Source organism: Amblyomma americanum, chromosome 5, assembly GCF_052857255.1.
Source record: "Amblyomma americanum isolate KBUSLIRL-KWMA chromosome 5, ASM5285725v1, whole genome shotgun sequence".
Taxonomy (NCBI): Eukaryota; Metazoa; Arthropoda; class Arachnida; order Ixodida; family Ixodidae; genus Amblyomma; species Amblyomma americanum.
In genome coordinates, this window is record NC_135501.1 from 167,769,869 (window position 1) to 167,775,868 (window position 6,000).

The 6,000-nt window shown below is 49.1% G+C and overlaps 1 non-coding gene across 1 annotated transcript; it reads right to left on the reverse strand.

Annotated features, from left to right (window-relative positions):
* Positions 1-5,579: 5,579 nt before the first annotated feature.
* Positions 5,580-5,698, reverse strand: LOC144135555 (5S ribosomal RNA). The gene has a single exon (XR_013315528.1). It is a non-coding gene; the product is annotated as a 5S ribosomal RNA (ribosomal RNA).
* Positions 5,699-6,000: the final 302 nt, after the last annotated feature.

A 6,000-nucleotide genomic window follows, 5' to 3' on the forward strand; every position in this document is an offset into this window, starting at 1 on the left:
ATTGGTCGATTCAGCGGGACCCGGGTGTCTTCATGTTGAAGTTCCGAGTCTTCCAGAGGTGGTGCCCTTATTCCAGGGCCCCACTGAGTCTTGCTACCTCATACGCATGCTGGACCAGTCCTTTTTGGACCGCCAGCACGCTGCTGGTGAGCAGGCTCTCCCACTGTTCCGCATTGGGCTCTTTAAGTTTATGGAATGAGTAAATGTTTTTACTCTCCCATGTAATATGGTATAAAGTGGGGGTGGCTCCACACCACTTGCATGTGTCCGCGTACTGGTTCGGAAACATTTTGTGAAGTATGTGTAAGTTATGAAAGCTTCCTGTTTGCAGTCTACGCCAACCGACTGCCTCATATTGCGTTAATAGCTGGTGTGGTGGAGGATACGCTATCCTCTGTAGTGATTTAGGATTTCCGCGTACGATGGTTCCATCGTTGTGGTGGGCTCAGGGTCACTTGATGTATCTGCTCGGTTGGTAAGCTCGCGAGCTAGATCGTCGGCCCTCTGATTCCCAGTCACCCCGGTGTGCCCCGGCACCCAGAAAATTTTGTGCTGAATTTCTTTGTTCGGCGGTCCCGCCTGGAGGATGATGCGTAGCGCTCCCTTGCTAATCCTACCATTAGTGTAGTGCATGCATGCTTCTTTGGAGTCAGTGATTATTGTGAGCGATTTATTTCTGCGGTATCCTTCAGCTACTGCTAGCGCAACAGCAGCTTCTTCCCCCTCGGATACTCTGCAGCCGCTCTGTGATATACTGGTGACTAGGTCCCCTTGATGCTTCACCACCACCGATGAGTCGAAAAGGTATTATACTTTTTAACGCGACAGCGTTAGAGCGGACGTTGGGAGGAAAAGCCGTGCGCGTGTCACACCAATTAAGGATTGGTCGACAGAGGTTATGACGTGACGCCCCAATCAACCAATGAGAGGGAGACGCCGCTCACGGATGAAGCGGTTGGCGCGGTGCCTGTCGTGCAACAGTCAAAGCGTGTGGAAATTTTCCACTGCTTTGTGGTTGGCGCGTCATGTGACAGGGTGCGCTGCGTGTCTTCGGGGCAGAGGAGCGGTGAATGGGTGTTTCTCAGTCGTGTCGGCCGTCAGTTTGTCCACCTGGCCCTTCTGCTAAGAATCCAGGAACCCTTATTTTCCGGCAATACAGTTTTCTCTCTGTCTTTCATGTGTAAAATAAACTCCAAGGCGGATGCGTGCCTAGCGCAATGATGCTTGTGGTGTAGCGAAGGAGAGCTAATGAAGTTACTTTAACGCTATCGCGTTCGGATTCCTAAGGATGGGTTAGGAGCTTCCTTTTCTCTCCGGGTATAGTGTAACCAAGTTGAATAGATCTGTAAAGGAGACTATATAGGTAGAGAGCGAGGCATCCTAATTCATATTCTATTAGCCAAGTGTTTCGGAATGAGCGACGAGCGCATTGAGCTTCAGCTGTTCACGCGAGGCAGACGCTCCTTTCGATGGCTGCGGCACACACTTCTAAGCTGCGAAGTATGACTGAAGAAGTGCCACCTACATATACCGTCTAAAAGGTGCCATAGAACAGAAACCGGATGATGTCCCCTGATTTTCATCGCAATATGAACAAGCGAAAAGAACTGGCCAACAGGGCAGAAGGGCATGCCGAAGGTGCCCACAAGGATACGCTCACCAACTATCACGGAATAACACAAGCCTACCGACTAGTCCACCGAACGTACACGGCGGGATCGCAAGGCGCTGTCCAATACCCAGGAGCATGCCATGGCGCCGCCTGCAGACCAACACATGCCAACACACCACTCCGCCCGCCCATATCTATCTCCACCGCTACTCCAATGCGTGCAAGCGTCGCAACGAACCCGCAACCCTAACCCACATTACGTGGACACGTACGCAAATATCAACCGCACGCTGGTATATCCACACTATGGAGGAGTGGGAGGCACAGATCCAGGGTGGTCGAAATTATTCCGGAGCCCTCCACTACGGCACCTCTTTCTTCCTTTCTTCTTTCACTCCCTCCTTTGTCCCTTCTCTTAGGGCGCGGTTCAGGTGTCCAACGATATATATGAGACAGATACTGCGCTATTTCCTTTCCCCAAAAAAACAATTATTATTATTATTATTATCACTGCTCTAGCCCTGCCGTTCAAGCGGCGGTTGTAGCCCGGGGTCACGGAGGCAGCCGGAGCTCATGGGCCCCCGGCCTTCTGATTCACCATCATCCCTACTTTAATTGCTAATGAAAAAAAATTTATCAATCAAAAACCGACCATCCACGCGAGACCTGCGCGTGCGCTGTATGTGACTTCGGCTTCTGCGCGAGGTTGCGCGGCATGTCTGCGGCTCAGCCTTGCGAAACGGTCTCTAACGAAATAATGTGCATAGCTAGTTAACCGAGACTCCAGTTCAGAGCCCGCGCTGAAACCCGTGAAGTAACTCGCTTTATGGAAACAATATTTTTTATCAGTACGGATATAAAAAACCACGGTTCTCAGAACAAAAAAAAATGGAGGGAACTCCTAAGTTCCGCCTTAAAGGAGCCACGACATATTTTCGCGCATACCCTGCTCATTGCTTTTAATTCCCAAGACGTTAAATTGCAATTCACCGAAGTTCAGTTTATATTGTGCGCTAGATATTTTTATGCTGCCTGGTCTGGCAACCTCTTATCGCTGACGTCACAATAACATACCTGCCCCGCGTCGTCCGCTGCGCGCTGTTGGCTGCGTTGAGGTGCTTGCATGCACACTGTGGACGGCTTTAAAAAGTTTTACAGCGAAAGCTTTGCTACTCCTTTCCGTAGCTTCCTCAGCGTGTTTCATACGGCCTTGAACCGAGGAGCGGGAGAGGAGGGTGAGAGCGGGGCCGCCGCCACCGAACCGCATCACGTGACCACCATGACGTCACTACGTACGCTCCAGCTGCGCCGAGCTGCCGTAGTCGCCGCGCTTGTGTTGCAGCGCAAGTCATAGCCTTACAATCGCTACAGACTCTTCGGTTAGTATAAAATGAGCTATTTAGTAAAGTATAAAATAACGAAACCAAAAACGATGACGCATCACTAATTAATGATGGAAAGAGACGCGCGGCGCAAAACTGCGCACGCCGAAGCAACGATATAATAATTGGTTTTGGGGGGGAAAGGAAATGGCGCAGTATCTATCTCATATATCGTTGGACACCTGAACCGCGCCGTAAGGGAAGGGTAAAGGAGGGAGTGAAAGAAGAAAGGAAGAGAGAGGTGCCGTAGTGGAGGGCTCCGGAATAATTTTGACCACCTGGGGATCGAAGCAACGACGCTGGTTTGAGCTACAGATATCGCAGGTGCAGAGTAAATCCCAGCCATCTCTTCACTGGTTGACCGCAGTGGTGGTGGCAGTATCCCCGAATACATTCACCAAAATTTTGAGCAACAGTTCGTCGTACAGCATTATGGTTTATGTCACAGCATTTGTTTGCAGTGCCCTCAGATTTTTTTTTTTAATTTACCGAAATAAAACGCACTGTAAATCTTTTCTTTTCAGACGACTTCAGCTTATAAGTATGCGAGCTAATTAATGATCCTTGGAAAAGTGGACTTCCTTATGGCGCCCATTTTTTCCAGCCTCGAGTTGGTAGCCGATGTGATCGGCCTACATGGCTCGGGCCAGCGTCAGGCAGTGGCAGGCCAACTGCTATGTCGCCCGGCAACCGACTGCTGGCAATAGTAAAGCCGCCAATGCGTATGCAAGCAAACAGGCAGGCGCCGGGCCACCGCTGGCGATCAACCCCTTGGGGTAAATTTTTAGACAGTTATGCATAATTAGGGCACAGCCGCTGGTAAAAACGCTACATGTCTTGGTCGTATCTATAACGGCCGGCAGAACGTTTTTCAAATATACGAATGTATGACCTTCATGACACGCGCATGTCGCGCAGTCGTGGTGCCTGAGAAAATCTAGTCTCATCAAACGTAATTACCTTTATATTATGTTCGCAACAAAGATCACAGAGCTATTTTTTTTCGAATGGAAGGTATTTGCAACGCAGTCCGCTCATTTGCATTTCTCGTTTGTGTCATGACAGAACCACAACTGAATGAAATATTGCTTAACGTGCAAGAGCCACTGGCTCTAACAGCACGGTATTTGATTTGGAGTACATAAGCCCGTGAAAATTCTTTGTTCTGTTGATGTATATGCTGAACATGTTGGTGCAACATGACCTTTTCTAGTTTGTGTTCTACACCTTGATCTGCATGTCGCATCTGCTCGTCATTGTCCACGAAAGACAAGGGCTAAGCAACGTGTAACAAACATCTACAAAAATATACGGTAATGTCTAGAAAAAAAAATCCATTTCCAGATGTTCTGCACACAATGCGGCAAAAAGAGGCGTTATATATGCCTGCTAATGCTCCACCAATAAAGATCTAGAAAACTTCGTAAGAACTCGTTAAGAACACAGTTAGACATTGTTATGTTTTGGAAATGGCTGCTTATATGAAGCCTATAGACTCATGATCAGTATGCTATAATTTATAACCCTCTAAAATAAACCAGTGGGATGTCACTAGGTTTAGAGCTCCTGCTTTTTATAGAGCTGCAGATTTTGAAATTTGCTCAGATATGTGCAGCCCCGCCGCGGTGGCTCAGTGGTTAGGGCGCTCGACTACTGATCCGGAGTTCCCGGGTTCGAACCCGACCGCGGCGGCTGCGTTTTTATGGAGTAAAAACGTTAAGGCGCCCGTGTGCTGTGCGATGTCAGTGCACGTTAAAGATCCCCAGGTGGTCGAAATTATTCCGGAGCCCTCCACTACGGCGCCTATTCTTCCTTTCTTCTTTCACTCCCTTCTTTATCCCTTCCCTTACGGCGCGGTTCAGGTGTCCATAGATATATGAGACAGATACTGCGCCATTTCCTTTCCCCCAAAACCAATTATTATTATTATCAGATATGTGCAGTATAGCTCGAACTGCAAAGGGCAGGCAGCTGCCCTTTGCAGCATAAATACACATGCAAATGAGGCAAGAAAACCCGCTTCATCAGTCTCTGCCATAGTTTCATCAGTTTCAGCCAGCGGTGTGCGTGGAGCTTGAAACCGGCATATATAGTCGTAGAAACTGTCTCGCGCTCTACAACGTACAGTACGTCCGACGCGCACTCTATATGGCTCTTTTTACTCTTATTGTATGTATATTAATATGCATCGAAAGAGCAGCGGGAGCAAGCCTGGGCTGTTGACACATGGACCGGGCAAGGAATGCGAGTCGACTATATCGATGAACGCTAATTGAGCGCTACTGCGCAGTGTTATGCGCACACTGGGCCTCCCTGTTATCTAGGCGCATTGCCGAGTTTAATCTGCACTGTACACGCCGCTGTAGACGTCAGAATGACAGCCGGGAAGCCGGGCGGTCGCTTTTCAGTTTTGCCGCAAGCAGCGTGCACGGACTTTCGCGTCCGCACGTAGTACGTACATTGCCAGTGGGAATTTGTTATTTATAACAATATCACGTCACCTCCTAGAGTTGCTCGAGACATATCGGATATATAACTATGAGGCAAAAAAAAAAGCGTTAGAGACGAAAAAAATGCAAAACAAATGCCATCAGCACTCGGTGTTCCCAGGTGGTCTCCCTCCCAAGTACTGACCGAGCCCAATGCTGCTTAGCTTCGGTGATCGGACGAGAACCGGCGTATTCAGCATGGTATGGCCGATGGCGAGAAATACACTTTCCGAAGTGCTTATGTAGTGTATGCAGCAGCTCCTGAATGCAAAACTTCGCACGAATACTTCCCTCGCTCGTGGCAACAGGCGCCTAGCGTGCAATTACGTGCCCTGGGCTTTTTCTCAGCCGTTCTGGCGATCGCAACGCACTGCGGCAATTGACTTCAAAGAAGGATGCTATATGCAACGTTCCTTGCGTGGACATTCCTGCTGCCCTAACGGTCGTGCGCAATTGACCATTTGCGGAAAAGCGAGCGCCGCCTGTTGTGCAAACAGAGAAGCTCCGCCGGTACTTT